The 18,037-nt window shown below is 52.2% G+C and overlaps 1 protein-coding gene across 1 annotated transcript in view; it reads left to right on the forward strand.

Moving 5' to 3' along the window:
* Positions 1-18,037, forward strand: part of ip6k1 (inositol hexakisphosphate kinase 1) — a 145,548-nt gene that overhangs the window by 342 nt on the left and 127,169 nt on the right. The gene's annotated exons all lie outside the window — the stretch shown is intronic.

Consider the following 18,037-nt stretch of genomic DNA (forward strand, 5'->3'; position numbering starts at 1 on the left):
CCCAACCCCCCTCCCGAGGCCCCCCCAACCCACCCCCCCCGAGGCCCCCCCCAACCCCCCCCCGCGAGGCCCCCCCAACCCCCCCCCCGCGAGGCCCCCCCAACCCCCCCCCCCCGCGAGGCCCCCCCAACCCCCCCCCCGAGGCCCCCCCAACCCCCCCCCCGAGGCCCCCCAACCCCCCCCCCGAGGCCCCCCAACCCCCCCCCCGAGGCCCCCCCAACCCCCCCCGAGGCCCCCCCAACCCCCCCCGAGGCCCCCCAACCCCCCCCGAGGCCCCCAACCCCCCCGAGGCCCCCCAACCCCCCCGCGAGGCCCCCCAACCCCCCCCGAGGCCCCCCCAACCCCCCCGAGGCCCCCCAACCCCCCCCGAGGCCCCCCCAACCCCCCCCGAGGCCCCCCCAACCCCCCCCGAGGCCCCCCCAACCCCCCCCGAGGCCCCCCCAACCCCCCCCGAGGCCCCCCAACCCCCCCCGAGGCCCCCCCAACCCCCCCCGAGGCCCCCCCAACCCCCCCCCGAGGCCCCCCCAACCCCCCCGAGGCCCCCCCAACTCCCCCCCCCCGAGGCCCCCCCAACCCCCCCCCCCCGAGGCCCCCCCAACCCCCCCCCCCCCGAGGCCCCCCCACCCCCGCCCCCCCCCCCGAGGCCCCCCCAACCCCCCCCCCCCGAGGCCCCCCCAACCCCCCCCCCCCGAGGCCCCCCCAACCCCCCCCCCCCGAGGCCCCCCCAACCCCCCCCCCGAGGCCCCCCCAACCCCCCCCCCCCCGAGGCCCCCCCAACCCCCCCCCCCCCCGAGGCCCCCCCAACCCCCCCCCCCCCGAGGCCCCCCAACCCCCCCCCGAGGCCCCCCCAGAGCCCCCCTCCCCCCGAGCCCCCCAACCCCCCCCCCCCGAGGCCCCCCCAACCCCCCCCGAGGCCCCCCAACCCCCCCCCTCCCCGAGGCCCCCCAACCCCCCCCCCCGAGGCCCCCACGAGGCCCCCCAACCCCCCCCCGAGGCCCCCCAACCCCCCCCCCCGAGGCCCCCCAACCCCCCCCCCCCCCCGAGGCCCCCCAACCCCCCCCCGAGGCCCCCCAACCCCCCCCCGAGGCCCCCCAACCCCCCCCCCCGAGGCCCCCAACCCCCCCCCGAGGCCCCCAACCCCCCCCCCGAGGCCCCCCAACCCCCCCCCCGAGGCCCCCAACCCCCCCCCCCGAGGCCCCCCAACCCCCCCCCGAGGCCCCCAACCACCCCCCCGAGGCCCCCCAACCCCCCCCCCGAGGCCCCCAACCCCCCCCCCCCGAGGCCCCCCAACCCCCCCCCGAGGCCCCCCAACCCCCCCCCCCCCCGAGGCCCCCCAACCCCCCCCCCCCCGAGGCCCCCCAACCCCCCCCCCCCCGAGGCCCCCAACCCCCCCCCCCCCGAGGCCCCCCAACCCCCCCCCCCCCGAGGCCCCCCAACCCCCCCCCCCCCCCGAGGCCCCCCAACCCCCCCCCCCCCGAGGCCCCCCAACCCCCCCCCCCCGAGGCCCCCCAACCCCCCCCCGAGGCCCCCCCAACCCCCCCCCCGAGGCCCCCCAACCCCCCCCCCCGAGGCCCCCCAACCCCCCCCCCGAGGCCCCCCAACCCCCCCCGAGGCTCCCCAACCCCCCCCCCGAGGCCCCCAACCCCCCCCCCCCCCCGAGGCCCCCCAACCCCCCCCCCGAGGCCCCCCAACCCCCCCCCCCCGAGGCCCCCCAACCCCCCCCCCCCGAGGCCCCCCAACCCCCCCCCCCCGAGGCCCCCCAACCCCCCCCCCCCCGAGGCCCCCCAACCCCCCCCCCCCCCCCGAGGCCCCCCAACCCCCCCCCCCCCCGAGGCCCCCCAACCCCCCCCCCCGAGGCCCCCCAACCCCCCCCCCCGAGGCCCCCCAACCCCCCCCCCCCGAGGCCCCCCAACCCCCCCCCCCCGAGGCCCCCCAACCCCCCCCCCCCGAGGCCCCCCAACCCCCCCCCCCCGAGGCCCCCAACCCCCCCCCCCGAGGCCCCCCAACCCCCCCCCCCGAGGCTCCCCAACCCCCCCCGAGGCCCCCCAACCCACCCGAGGCCCCCCAACCCCCACCCCCCCCCGAGGCCCCCCAACCCCCACCCCCCCCCCGAGGCCCCCCAACCACCCCCCCCGAGGCCCCCAACCACCCCCCCCCCGAGGCCCCCCAACCACCCCCCCCCCCCGAGGCCCCCCAACCACCCCCCCCGAGGCCCCCAACCACCCCCCCCCCGAGGCCCCCCAACCCCCCCCCACGAGGCCCCCCAACCCGCCCCCGAGGCCCCCCCCAACCCCCGCCCCGAGGCCCCCCCCAACCCCCGCCCCGAGGCCACCCCCAACCCCCGCCGCGAGGCCACCCCCAACCCCCCGCCCCGAGGCCCCCCCCCCCCCCGCCGCCCCGAGGCCCCAACCCCCGCCCCGAGGCCCCCCCCCAAGGCCCCCCCAAGGCTCAATTTCAGCCTCGGGTGACTCAAGTTTGTGTATTTTCCCCGTGTCTGCGTGGTTCTTCCGTGGGCTCTGGTTTCCTACCACAATCCAAAGATGTGGAGGTTAGGTGGATTGGCCAGGCTGGGTAGTGTTGCAGGGTGGAAGCGTGGGCTTAAGTAGAGTGCTCTTTCTAAGGACTGATGCAGACTCGATGGGCTGAATGGCTTCCTTCTGCACTGTAAATTCTATGATTCTGAGTTTCTCAGGGTTGTGTTTTGGGTCCAACTGTCCTCAGCTACTTCATAAGTCAACCATGTAGTGAGACCTGGACCTCGTTTAGGCATTGGGCTGAAAGCAGCAGTTGTGCCACACTAGTGCCAGTTCAGTGAAAGAGAATCTAAATATCTGCCCTTGACATTCAATGACATTGCAATTGCTGAATCCACGATCAGTACCCTGGGGTTACCATTGGCCAGAAACTGAACTGGAGCAGCCGAAGAAATACTGTGACCACAAGAGCAGGTCAGAGGCTGGAAATGCTTAAGCGAATAACTCCCTCTTGGGGGTGGCACATGGCTCAGTGGTTAGCACTGCTGCCTCACGGTGCCAATGTACCGGGTTCGAATCCCGGCCCTGGGTCACTTGTCAGTGTGGAGTTTGCACATTCTCCCTGTGTCCAAGTGGGTTTCACCCCCAAACCCAAAAATGTGCAGGTTAGGTGGATTGGCCACGCTAAATTGCCCCTTAATTGGAAATAAAATAATTGGGTACACCAAATTTATTATTTTTTAAAAACTCTTGACTGCACAAAGCCTGTCCACCATCAACAAAGCACAAGTCAGTAATGTAATGGAATATTCTCCTTTTGCTTGGGTGAGTGAAGCTCCAACATAAGAACTAGGAGCAGGAGTAGGCCATCTGGCCCCTCGAGCCTGCTCCACCATTCAATGAGATCATGGCTGATCTTTTGTGGACTCAGCTCCACTTTCCGGCCCGAACACCATAACCCTTAATCCCTTTATTCTTCAAAAAACTATCTATCTGTATCTTAAAAACATTTAATGAAGGAGCCTCTACTGCTTCACTGGGCAAGGAATTCCATAGATTCACAACCCTTTGGGTGAAGAAGTTTCTCCTAAACTCAGTCCTAAATCTACTTCCCCTTATTTTGAGGCTATGCACCCTAGTTCTGCTTTCACCCGCCAGTGGATCAACCTGCCCGCATCTATCCTGTCTATTCCCTTCATAATCTTGTATGTTTCTATAAGATCCCCCCCCCCCTCATCCTTCTAAATTCCAACAAGTACAGTCCCAGTCTACTCAACCTCTCCTCGTAATCCAACCCCTTCAGCTCTGGGATTAACCTAGTGAATCTCCTCTGCGCACCCTCCAGTGCCAGTACGTCCTTTCTCAAGTAAGGAGACCAAAACTGAACACAACACTCCAGGTGCTCGACATCATCCAGGATAAAGCTGCCGGCTTGATGAGCACCCCATCCACCACCTTACCTCCCTCCACCACCGACGCATGGTGGTAGCAGTGTGTACCTACAAGATGCACTGCAGTAACTCACCAAGGCTGTCGACAATAGCTTCAAAACCTACAACTGTACATCTAAAAGGATGAGAGCAGCAGATGCATGGGAAAAGCTGTAATTCTACCACCAAATGGACTGCAACAATTCAAAAAGTCAGCTTAACGTCAGCTTCGCAAGAATAGTTAAGAAGGGTCAATAAATGCTAGCACTACCCCACACCACTCATCATCCCGAACCACATCCTCACCACTCTCCATCCCCAGCACTCCTTCACCCAAGGCCAGAATTGAAACCGGGACACTTAATTTAATGTTTAATCCCCCGACCCCCCCAAAATGGTTGACTATGCAGCACTCTCGCAACACTGGACTGTTAATTGTGAATCTAGATTATGCACTCAAATCTGAATGGGTCTTGAACCCACAAACAGCTGAATGATGTTGTCACCACTAAGCCAATGGGTTGGAATCAGAAGCAAGGACCTTGACTGTTTTTTGTCACAATGAAAAGGAGCACAAGTAATCCTAATGGCCTTGGTGTAATTAATGAATGCGGTAGCATGACAGATACAGAATGTGCTGGACTAGTCCAGATGCTGGAGTAGATAAGGGCATTTCCCATCTTTAGGGGAACAGCCTTTCAATATTGTGATGGTTATTGAGCAGATACAGTTATGGTAGAGTTTGGGTAATTACATTTGGGAGAATTTGTATTGAAGGGGAAGAAGTGCAATGGGTTGAAAGATTTTTTGAATAAATTCTGTTGGGGAGGCACTGCGCATTATTTAAATTTTCTAACCCTGGTTTGTGTAATCAGCCTTTGTCGTTTGAAGTATCCATGTTGGCAATTTGTGATTTAAATTGCTGCTTGGGGACACTGCGTTGGATATTTTGTTACTAAAATGAAAAAAAACACAGGCAACTTTACATAGATTACATAGACCATACAGTGCAGAAGGAGGCCATTCGGCCCATCGAGTCTGCACCGACCCACATTAATCCCTCACTTCCACCCTATCCCCGCAACCCAATAACCCCTCCCAACCTTTATGGACACTACGGGTAATTTAGCATGGCCAATCCACCTAACCTGCACGTCTTTGGACTGTGGGAGGAAACCGGAGCACCCGGAGGAAACCCACGCGGACACGGGGAGAACGTGCAAACTCCGCACAGACAGTGACCCAGCGGGGAATCGAACCTGGGACCCTGGCGCTGTGAAGCCACAGTGATAATCACTTGTGCTACCGTGCTGCCCAATCACTTGTGCTACCGTGCTGCCCACTTCTACTGATCGAGCTCTTGGAATCTATGCATTTATTCAGCAGGAGAAGCAGAATCTTAAATCACACTTTTTAACTTTGTTGTTTTCCCCCCTCTCGTATCTGGTCTTTATGCATTCCATTAGCAAGTGTCAGCAGCCTTTTTAACTGTGGAGGGACATCAAGGCCATTCTCCATCATGTCAGCACCCAATGTTCACACATTGTAGCAAGGGTGACTGGATCAGGACCCTGGATTGGTACCCTGCTTCATTCTATGCAGCTAAGCCTTGTTGTGCTTCAATATCTGTAGATCACTGCTTCGACTTGTAAAGCTGAAGAAGTGACCGGCCAGAATCATAGAATTTACAGTGCAGAAGGAAGCCTTTCGGTCCATCGAGTCTACACTGGCCCCTGAAAGAGCACCCTACCTAAAGCCCATACCTCCACCCTATCCCTGTTACCCAACAACCTCACCTAACTTTTGGACACTATCTGGCAATTTAGCGTGTCCAATCCACCTAACCTGCACACCTTTAGACTGAGAGGAAACTGTAGTGCCTGGAGGAAACCCACGCGGACACGGGAGAATGTGCAGACTCTGTGCACACACAAGTGACCCAAGCCGGGAATTGGACCCTGTCGCTGTGAGGCAACAGTGCTAGCCACTGCTACTGTTCTGCTCAAGGTGCTAAATTGCCCCTAAGCTTCAAGGGAATTTCAGGTTTGGTGGGGTTACGGTGATAGGGTGGGGAGTGGGCCTCGGTGGGGTGCTCTTTCAGAGGGTAGGGGTAGACTCGACGGGCCGAATGGCCTCCTGCACTGTCGGAATTCTGTGATTCTTCTATGATTCGTGAAATGGTAATAATGGAACTTTGAGAAATCATATATTAGTCAATGTTTTTTTTGTCTGCGATGGGATGTGGGCATGACCAGCAAGGCCAGCATTTGTTGGCCATCCCTAATTGCCCTTGAGCTTAGTGGCTTGCTGGGTCATTTCAAGAGGGCAGCTAAGAGTCAGCCATGTTAGGGCAGCACGAGGATGGCATGTGGCGCAGTGGATAGCACTGGGACTGCGGTGCTGAGGACCCGGGTTCGAATCCCGGCCCAGGGTCACTATCCGTGTGGAGTTTGCACATTCTCCCCATGTCTGCGCGGGTTTTACCCCCACAACCCAAAGATGTGCAGGTTAGGTGGATTGGCCACTCTAAATTGCCCCTTAATTGGAAAAACAAATAATTGGGTACTCTAAATTTTTTTTAAAAAGGAGAAAAAAAACATTAGGGCAGCACGGTAGCGCAGTGGTTAGCACTGCTGTCTCTCGGCGCCGAGGTCCCAGGTTCGATCCCGGCTCTGGGTCATTATCCGTGTGGAGTTTGCACGTTCACCCCGTGTTTGCGTGGGTTTCGCCCCCACAACCCAAAGGTGTGCAGTTTAGGTGGATTGGCCACGATTGGGTACTCTAAATTTATTTTAAAAAAGAATCAGCCATGTTTTAAATATTCATTTACAGGATGTGGGTGTCATTGCCCATCCTTGGTTGCCCTTCAGAAGTGTGAAGCCAGAACAGTTTTAACCCTGTCACACTCTGGAAATGCCAAACTATTCACCATGATGCAAAGCACCATAAGATTTTGCATTTGTTTAGTGCCAAAACTGCATTATATTGATATGAAAGTTGTAATGTAACTAAAATGGTACCAGGTTAAGCAGTAGAGACATAAGTTGACAGGCAAGATGTTCTTCCATTAAGCTCCTGACAAGGAATCAGTGTTTACAGTGCAACAACTTGGGTTACTGTGTGCAGTGTTGGAATATTGTCTGGAAATATTTCTCCATTTAAAAAAAAACCTTTCCCTGTAATAACTCCCATAGAATAGAATCTCTACAATGCAGAAGGAAACCAATTGGCCCATCATGTCTACACTGACCCTCTGAAACAGCACTGTACCGTGGCCCACTCACCTGCCCTATCCCCGTAAACCCACCTAACTTGTACATCTTTGAACATAAAGGAGCAATTTAACATGGTCAATCCACCTAACTTGCACATCTTTGGACTGATGAAACCAGTACGACTTGGACTGCAGCAGGGAGCTCATCTCAAGTTGTCCAAGTCACACCATCTGGACCTGTAAAAACTTAATTACCTGCAAAGACTTGCATTCAAAGTATCATCTTGCATCTTTGGCTTTGTCTATATATGCTGCGTTTGTGTAACCTACCTCTTCACTCACCTGATGAAGGAGCTGCGCTCCGAAAGCCCGTGATTCCAAATAAACCTGTTTGACTTTAACCTGGTGTAAGACTTCTTACAATGCTCTGTGGACATGGGTTCAAATTCTACCACAGTAGCTGGTGGAATTTAAATTCAATTAATAAATCTGGAATTGAAAGCTCATCTCCGTGATGGTGACTGTGAAACTATTATCAATTGTTGTAAAATAAAATTACCTGGTTCACTTTAGGGAAGGAAACCATCCTTAACCCAGGTCTGGCTTTGACTCGAGACCCACTGCAATGTGGTCAACTTTTAACTGTCTTCTGCAATTGCCCAGCAAGCCACTTGGTTCAGCTAGTTAAGCAGTAGAGACATAAGTTGACAGGCAAGATGTTCTTCCATTAAGCTCCTGACAAGGAATCAGTGTTTACAGTGCAACAACTTGGGTTACTGTGTGCAGTGTTGGAATATTGTCTGGAAATATTTCTCCATTTTAAAAAAAAAAAACCTTTCCCTGTAATAACTCCCATAGAATAGAATCTCTACAATGCAGAAGGAAACCAATTGGCCCATCATGTCTACACTGACCCTCTGAAACAGCACTGTACCGTGGCCCACTCACCTGCCCTATCCCCGTAAACCCACCTAACTTGTACATCTTTGAACATAAAGGAGCAATTTAACATGGTCAATCCACCTAACTTGCACATCTTTGGACTGATGAAACCAGTACGACTTGGACTGCAGCAGGGAGCTCATCTCAAGTTGTCCAAGTCACACCATCTGGACCTGTAAAAACTTAATTACCTGCAAAGACTTGCATTCAAAGTATCATCTTGCATCTTTGGCTTTGTCTATATATGCTGTGTTTGTGTAACCTACCTCTTCACTCACCTGATGAAGGAGCTGCGCTCCGAAAGCCCGTGATTCCAAATAAACCTGTTTGACTTTAACCTGGTGTAAGACTTCTTACAATGCTCTGTGGACATGGGTTCAAATTCTACCACAGTAGCTGGTGGAATTTAAATTCAATTAACAAATCTGGAATTGAAAGCTCATCTCCGTGATGGTGACTGTGAAACTATTATCAATTGTTGTAAAATAAAATTACCTGGTTCACTTTAGGGAAGGAAACCATCCTTAACCCAGGTCTGGCTTTGACTCGAGACCCACTGCAATGTGGTCAACTTTTAACTGTCTTCTGCAATTGCCCAGCAAGCCACTTGGTTCAGCTAGCAACGCCCACACTCAACCCCAACTGGGCCAACTTCACGCACTGACTGGAAGCTGGCCCAGGGGCACATGTCAAGTGCAGATGGACTATGAACACCACCCAGGCCACATTGCAAGGTTCACTGCCCCGATGTAGCTTGAGACATCCTGATTGAACCTAGGTCAATGCTGAAGCTAATGTGATTCAATAAAAGCAGTCACAACATTTCTACCATTTGTTTTATATAAATATTGTTCCTTCGTTCGCGTGATGCTCTGATGAATGTGATCGCATTATTGACTTGTCCTCAATCGTTCCACAAGGGAGTTGTAATGGAATATTCCTGCAACGCTTGCGGATCATCCAATGGAGCTTCTCACAGTTTATTTGCAATTCGATCCACCTTTCAACAGTCATCAATCAGTGGCTACAAGATATAGTTTATGCAGAGTGTCATATTATTGAGCACGCCCTCATAGCCTTTGCAGCCATGTGTTTGTGATAAATCTCTTCCGCAGCCATCTGTTTGACTTGCCGCCCCCCCGAGCCATATAAATTGAGAAGCCATTAGAAGATTTTTTATTTCTTTCCTCCCTCCTGGACTTTCACGCCTCCTTTCGGAGAAGACGTTTACAAGATAACGTTCATCTATTTGAATTGCTGTCCAGTGCCTCGGCACATGGCTTTTTTCTAAAGAATGCACATGAGCGTGAAAGGAATAGAAGATGGTTTCCTCCCACAGTCCAAAGATGTGCTGGTTAGGTGGATTGGCCATGCTAAATTACCCTTGGTGTCCAAAAGGGTTAGGCGGGGTCACGGCGATAGGGTGGAGGTGCGGACTTAAGTGGGGTGCTCTTTCCAAGGGCCAGTGCAGACTCAATGGGCAAATGGCCTCCTTCTCCACTGTCAATTCTATGAATATGCTGGTACAGTTAGAGGAAGTAGGGAACTAACCATCTCGCGTAGATTATAAATGTTAGCCATGATGTGGAGATGCCGGCGTTGGACTGGGGTGAGCACAGTAAGAAGTCTTACAACACCAGGTTAAAGTCCACAGGTTTGTTTCGATGTCACTAGCTTTCGGAGCGCTGCTCCTTCCTCAGATTCACCTGAGGAAGGAGCAGCGCTCCGAAAGCTAGTGACACCGAAACAAACCTGTTGGACTTTAACCTGGTGTTGTAAGACTTCTTACTATTATAAATGTTGGCATAGATCAATCGTGCTGAAAACATTGCTTCTGAGCAATGTAAAACCTTGATTATGGGGAGACTGTCACAGCCAAATGCGATTCTGTCCTTGCCCCAGTGTCTGTTTCCAAAAGGCGGCATCACTGTGGAAAGAGGCTTAGCAGACTTTCTGCTCACTCCTTTTTCCTTCCCAGTTCATTACTACTGCCAGTGTCCCTGTGGCCCAGTCCACGCTGCACCATCTTACCAACTGAAGTCAGGGAGGTGTTAAAAGAAATGCATTTTTTAAAGAACCGTGTTGAAGTGATTGTTATTCCATGATGTGGACTTTAAAGCTGTATGGATTGCTAGACGATGCCATGAAACAGCTCCATGGTGAATTAAAAACTTGTAAATAAAGCAAAAGCTTGATTAGATTCATAGATGTTTACAGCACAGGAGGAGGCCTTTTCGGCCCATCATGTCCATGCTGGTCAACAAAGATCTAACTACACTGATCCCATTTTCCAGTGCTTGGCCCATAAGCCTGGAGGTTAAGGCAATTGCTGGAAATCTGAAAGAAAACCAGGAAACAAGGCAGGTCAATCAATGAACCCACATCCGAAACATCAGCTCCAATGACCTCTCCCCAGAGGCTGCCTGCCTTTGAGCGTCCCCAGTGTCTGTTCCTGTCGTTGATGAAAAAAGTTGGGCTGTTAATTTATTTCCTTACAAGTAAATCGAATGGAAGTATGACGCCAAGTGTGTCAAATCATTACCAGGTCACTTCAGTGATTGCACCATTGTGATGTGCTTAATTGTCCACACCAATCCCTTCAAAGACTCTATTCTGTTGACTAGTTGGGTGGCAGGGTGGCACTCCCTTCTCTTGGTTCCACTATTACCTATCCAGTTGTAGCCAGAGGACACCTGTGTGGCTTCGAGTGCCCTCAAGGATACATCATTGACTCTCTTTCTATTTCTCACCAACCCTTGGCAACAGCATCTGGAAATGTGTAGTATGATGTTCTCTGATGGCACCCAGTTCTACCTCACCACTGCCCCTTCCCTCCACTGCTTCTGCATTGTCACACTGCTTCTCTGAAATTCAGTACAGGATGAGCTGATATTTCCATCTTTTGGAGATGAGGAAAATCCTGACTTTGGTCTCCATCACAATCGCCATTCCCCAGCCACCAATCTTCTGGCAGTTGTCTGAGGTTGGACCAATTTTAGCCATTCTATTTGATCCTGAGTTGAGCTTCTGACCCCATTTCATCGGCGTCACAGCGACTCTCTACTTCCACCTCCATCACAGCACTCTGCCTTTTGTTCCTCTATCGCCTCTATACTCATGGACCTACTTTAGCTCCCAACCCACTAATGTGCCAATATTTAAATTCTCATCTTGTCTTCGAATTCGACCATGGCTTGTACATCCCTATCTCTGTAACCAGTTCCACCACTAAAAACCCTCCAGGAACTCTGCATTCATTGACCTGAAATTTTAACTTTGTTTCATTTACCGATACTGACTGACCCGAGTGTTTCCAGCATTTTCTTGTTTTCATTTCAGCATTCCTCCAAGTCTGCTGCCTCCTGTGTATCCTCCAATTCCTTTGCTTCACCATTGGCAGCCATACCTTTAACCATCTCTGCCCCCATAATTTTTAAAATAAATTTAGAGTAGCCAATTATTTTTCTTTTCCAATTAAGGGGCAATTTAGAGTGGCCAATCCACCTAACCAGCATATCTTTGGGTTGTGGGGGTGAAACCCACGCAGACACGGGGAGAATGTGCAAACTCCACATGGACTGTGACCCAGGGCCGGGATTTGAACCCAGGTCCTCAGCGCCACAGCCCCAGTGCTATCCACTGTGCCACATGTCGCCACCCTCTGCCCCGATCTTTGCTCTTCCTTTCATTAAACCTCTCCGCTTTGAAATCTCTCCTTTAAGACACTGCTTAAAGCCTATCTCTATGACCAAGCTTTTTGTTCACCTGTGCTATCGTCCCCTTTAGCTCCTCAATTCTACGTTTGCACTTCTTGAGCAGCCTTAGGATGTTTTGCTGTGTTAACAATGCAATTTAAATGCTAGTTGTGTTTTTTAACTGACTTGAAAGCTTGTTTCACCTCACTGCGCAAGTTTGACCAGTTCTTTGTCAGGATGGCTGGGATCAGTTTAATCCTCAGTGCAAAAAGACTAGATACTTGGAAAAACTCGAGGTCTGTCGGCAGCATCTATGGCGAGGGAGTCCAATATGATTCTTCATCCTCCGTGTAATTCACGTATGAAAGGTTTTGATTCATTTCAATAATGAATCTTTGTCTCTGATTGGGAAGTCAGTGACAAAGGACTTTAAACTTAAGAATTAGTAGCAAGGAACACTGAGTTAGGAATAATGTTTTACCAATTTTGATGTATACAATATCCAAAGTTGATTTTTATTGTTTTGAAGATTTAGTTTCTCAGATCCTCTAAAACGGTGATAATCAAACTTTATTTTGCCGGAACCCACCTTTGCAGGCCGGCCTTTGCACCCACGCCTGCTGACCTTCGCTTGCCTTTAATGCAAAAGTGGAGCCTGCTTGGTCCTCTCAATCTCACTCCAAGCAGGTTAGAGGAGAGGGCAATGTGCATATCTGGTGCAGACTTAAACCAGTTCCTTTGTGCCATCTTCAGCACGGTGGCACAATGGTTAAGCACTGTTGCTTCACAGCGGCAGGGTCCCAGGTTTGATTCCCGCTTGTGTCACTGTCTGTGTGGAGTCTGCACGTCCTCTCCTTGTCTGCGTGGGTTTCCTCCGGGTGCTTCGGTTTCCTCCCACAAGTCCCGAAAGAAGTGCTTGTAGGTGAATTGGACATTCTGAATTCTCCCGCTGTACCGGAACAGGCGCCGGAGTGTGGCAACGTGGGATTTTCACTAACTTCATTGCAATGTTAATGTAAGCCTACTTGTGACAATTTTAAAAATAAATGTTTTTTAAAATTGGGTTTTTGAACAAAGTATATTTACCGTTATGTACACAGAATAAGAAATATAAGAGAATGGCACACCCAAACATACCCCAAAAAAAGTAGTAATAAAAAAGAAAATTGAATAACTGGTAGGGTATTGTGCAACGCTGTACAACTGGCAAAATTATTTACAACACAAGTAGGCAACTGTTTGTGGGAGGGGGGGGGGGGGGGGGGGGGGGGAGACTGGGGAAGTAAATATACATTTGGGTGCCGGAGAAACAATTACAGTGGGCAATACTCGAATGGGTTTGGTGTTGGTGTTGTCGCTTGCTTCTCCCGGACGGATCCCGCTGCCGTTGTTGTCTCACGCTCTCCTCCGCTTCAGCCATTCCTCCTGTCTTTCGCCTGTATTCTCCTTGCTCTCTGTTCCTGGAGGTGCCAAGTTTGTCATCGTATCCTGTGCTCTTCCAGCTGTCATTCCCCAGCCCCCCCCCCCCCCCCCCCCCCCCCAAAACCTCCCTGATTCTCCTCTTGTTCCCTGTCTCCCCCCCCCCCCCCCCCCCCCCCCCCCCGGTGGTTCGCCTTTCTTTCCTCTTGGGTTTAGCTGTCCCCCCTCCGCTCTCCCGGTCTATCTCTCCCTCTCATGCTTTGGCTACTTTCCCCTGATTCTTGGCTACCTGGCTATTCTGCTTGTTCGTTGGCCACAAACGGGTCCCGGAACAATTAGGTGAATGGCTCCCACGTTCCGTGGAAGCCATTGTCTGACCCTCGGGTGGCGAATTTGATTTTCTCCATTTGGAGAGATTCCGAGAGGTTGGACAGCCAGTCTGCAGCTTTGGGTGGTGCTGCTGACTGCCAGCCAGACAGGATTCTACAGCGGGCGATCAGGGAGGCAAAGGCAAGGGCGTTCGCCCTCCTCCCCAGGAATAGATCTGGTTGGTCTGAAACCCTGAAGATCGCCACTTTCAGGCATGGCTCCACCCTCATCCCCACCACTTTGGACATTGCCTCGAAGAAGGCTGTCCAATACCCCGCAAGGCTGGGGAAAGACCAGGATATGCGGGCGTGGTTGGCCGGGCCTCCTTGGCACCGTTCACATCTATATTCCACCTCCGGGAAGAACCTACTCACACTGGTTCTTAAGTGGGCTCTATGTACCACTTTTAGCTGCGTCAGGCTGAGCCTTGCGCACATGGAGGTGGTGTTGACCCTGTGCCGTGCTTCACTCCAGAGTCCCCACCCTATCTCAATCCCCAGGTCCTCCTCCCATTTCTTTCTTGTTGCGTCCAGTACGGTGTCGGCCCTTTCTACCAGTCGGTCATGCATGTTGCTACAGTTTCCTTTATCTAGTATGCTTGCGTCCAGTAACTCTTCCAGTAATGTCTGGTGTGGCGATTGTGGGTACATCCTTGTCTCCTTTCGTAGGAAGTTTTTGAGTGGTAGACACCTTAGCTCGTTCACCCTGGCTAGCTGGAATTTCTCTGTCAGTTCGTCCTGTGTTGCGATCCTGCCGTCCGTGTATAGGTCCCTGACTGTCAGTATCCCTCCGTCCTGTCCCCACCATTTGAAGGTGGCGGGAACCTCTGGTTGTTGCAGATGGGGGCTTTGTCCCATATTTTGGTCAGGCCAAATTGCTGCCGTAGTTGGTTCCAGGATTGGAGGGTGGCTATCACCACCGGGCTGCTGGAGTGTTTTTTGGGTGGGGATGGGAGTGCTGCCGCGGCGAGGGACCGGAGGGAGGTCCCCATGCAGGAGGCCTCTTCCGCGCGCACCTACTCGGCTTCTGGCTCTTTTATCCATCCCCTTATTCGCTCGGCCGTCGCCGCCCAGATGTAGAAGTGTAGGTTTGGGAGGGCTAGGCCCCCCCCCCCCCCCCCCCCCCCCCCCCCGGAATTTTGTATTTTGTAGGACCTTCTTTGGGATACTAGCATTCTTCCCCCGCCATGATTACTTTGTCTAGTGCCTTGAAAAAGGCCTTGGGGATGTAGACTGGAATGGATCTAAGTAGGAAGAGATACCTGGGCAGTTCATTTTGATTGTCTGGACCCCCCCCCCCCCCCCCCGCGAGGGAGAGTGGGAGTGTGTTCCATCTTTGCAGGTCCTTTTTTACTTCCTCCATCAGACTGGTGAGGTGGTGAGGTTCCATTTGTGGATCCCTTTCCAGTCATGGACTATTTGGATCCCCAGGTAGCGGAATTTGTGCCGAGCCTGTTTACACGGCAGTCCCATTAGTGCTGCCCCCCCCTACTTGTGGGTGTACCGGGAAGATCTCGCTTTTGCTCATGTTGAGTTTGTAGCCCGAGAAGGCACCAAACTCTTTCAGGAGCCCGATTATTCCGTCCATGCTGCTTTGTGGGTCCGAAATGTAGAGGAGCAGATCATCTGCAGAGTGAGACTCTGTGCTCTCTGCCGACCCTTCGGATCCCCCTCTAGTTTTTTGCTGCTCTGAGCGTGATTGTTAGTGGTTCGATCGCCAGAGCGAACAGCAGCGGGGACTGGGCATCCTTGTCTGGTGCCCCTGTGCAGCTGGACGTATCGGGAATTGGTGGTGTTTGTCCGTACGCTCACCATGGGAGCGTTGTATAGAAGTTTTACCCAGGAGGTGAATACTTGTGACAATAATAAAGATTATAGATTATATTATCTTTGAGAACAGAAAATCTAACCTCACATGTAGATTTTCATGAAGGGCAATAGCAACAAAATGCTTGTATTACTCTACTGGATACTCCTGAGAGATGCTGCTGCAGAATGCTGACAGCCTCATGGGCTTTTGTTGTGTTTTTAATGTGCTACCATTAGGTTAGGTGCAGCAGCGCTTTTGATTTGAGGTCAGCTATAAGTTAATAACTGACTGGGGTCTCAACCCCAATGAATTTTTCACCTACCACTTCTCTTTCAAAATCTGAAACTTCATATAATCCCGACAGTGCAGAAGGAGTCCATTCGGCCCATCTAGTGTGCACTGACTCTCCGAAAGAGCACTCTACCTAGGCCATGCCACATAACCCCACCTAACCTTTTTGACACTAAAGGGCAATTTAGCATGGTCAATCCACCTAATCTGCACATCTTTGGACAGTGGGAGGAAACCCACGCAGACGCAGGGAGAACATGCAAACTCCATACAGTCACCCAAGGCCAGAATTGAATCCAGGTCCGTGGCGCTTTGAGGCAGCAGTGCTAACTATTGTGGCACAATGCCGCCCCTTTTCTCCTCATTTGCCAGTACTTTCCTGCAGGTGACACATATGGGCTGCTTTGCATCCTTATTTGCATTGGTACAATTGACAAAACCATACCTCAATAAACCATCTTCAAACTGCTGTGTTCCTGAGTTAAGTTTCTTTGTAGGCTCCAGAGGCCCTGGAGCTCTTTACAGAACTAAAACTAGTACTGCTCTGTCCTACTGTGGATTCTCCTGAGCTGCACTCTCCAGATTCAATTGTGACATCCTATCCGGTCGAGACACTGCCTATTTGTGTACCTGGCCGTCCCTTGTAAGAATTGTAAGAAAACGATTCATCTTGTGCCTTGCTTGCCAGCAGCTAGAAAGTGGAGGAAGCTCTCCCCTGTGATTTGGTGATAAAAGCATGTAGGTACAGGCAGCTTGACGTCAGGTGTATGTGCAGGGCGCATGACCTGCTTGCTGCTGCTTCTGGTCGGAAGACTGCACACACCCTCATTTCCTTCTCATTTAAATGGCGGCAGGGGCACCATTCTCAATAAAAATACGGTAACTGCTGATGGCTGAGATCGGGACCACCACAACTATTCACTCCAGGTTGCGACCCGCACTTTGAAAACCCTGCTCTTCTAGAACGTACTTATCGTATCCAGGTGCAAAGCCCAGGAAAGATTAACAGATTTGTAAATTTGAGATTTTGTACACTGATCTTGAAAGGTTCCTTAGATTCTTGTTAAGGAATTGGTGAAATGTTTTGAAGTTTTTATTTAATGGCCTAGTGACTCAATTCAGATGAATATTTGGTTATTTTTGGATATGCTGTAATTAGGGTTCGCACCCCACCCTCACACTATTGCGATGTTATGAGCCAGGTTTCTCCCATTTGTACTTTGGGGAAGGTAGTTCTGTATCATAAAGGTAAAGTCGCCATAGTCCCAGATGGTCATAGACTGCTTTCCCCTTTGAGGGTGAGAGCTGACTGGTGCTGGTCTAACCTGAGGATCATCATACCTCGGGAGAGTGGCAAGACTGAGAAGGCGGCGCCTTTGTGAATAACCTCACCCAGTACAGGAATTGAACCTGCGCTGCTGGTCTTGTTCTGCATCACAAACCAGCTGTCTAGCCTACTGAGAGAAACCTATAGCCTATATCTATATCATATATATGTGTTTGTTGGCTCTGGAAAGGCTGCAGTTATTACCCATCTGCCATTGCCCTTTTTTTGCGCATTAAAACTCACCAATTAAGTGTCACATAGGACCAGCCCCTGCTCGGGGTAACAAGTTTTGCCAAGGACCAGTTGGGTTTTTATGACAATCTGAGAGCTTTCTGGTGCCAGAAATGACCAGATATACTGAAAGGAATTCCCAATTTTCCACATTGTGATTTTTGAATATTCTTTCACCGAATGTGGCCATCATTGGCCTGGTCAGCATTGTTGCCCATCCATAATTGCCCTTGAGAAGGTGGTGGTGGGCTGCAGTCCATGTGGCATAGGTACACCCACAATGCTGTTAGGGTGAGATTTCCAGGATTTTGACCCAGCGACAGTGGAAAAAATGGCGATATATTTCCAAGTCCGGATGATGAGTGACTCAGTGGGAGAGCTTGCAGGTGATGGATCTGCTTGTGCTTGTCCTTCTAGGTGATAGAAGTCACCGTTTTGGAAGATGCTGTCAAAGGATGTTTCCACCGATGGGAGAATATAGAATGAGGGGCTATTGTTTAAAAATAAGGGGTCGCCCATTTCTCGCTCACATTCGGAAATATAATTTCGCTCAGGTTTGTGAGGTTTTGCAATTCTCTTCCTCAAAAGGTAGTTAAGGAAGAGTCTTTGAATATTTATGCGGCAGAAGTAGATCGATTATTGATAAACTTTTGCCCCCTCGCTTCTCGGTGATAGGCAGAAGTGTGCGGTTAAAGTTACTATCAGGTGAGCCATCATTTTATTGAATGGCGGAACGGGCTGAGTGGCCTACTCTTAATTCATATATTTGAACCTTGGTAAGTTAATGAAGTGCATCTTATAGATGATGCACTCTGCTGCCACTCTATAATGGTGGT

This window comes from Scyliorhinus torazame, chromosome 13 (genome assembly GCF_047496885.1).
Source record: "Scyliorhinus torazame isolate Kashiwa2021f chromosome 13, sScyTor2.1, whole genome shotgun sequence".
Classification (NCBI taxonomy): Eukaryota; Metazoa; Chordata; class Chondrichthyes; order Carcharhiniformes; family Scyliorhinidae; genus Scyliorhinus; species Scyliorhinus torazame.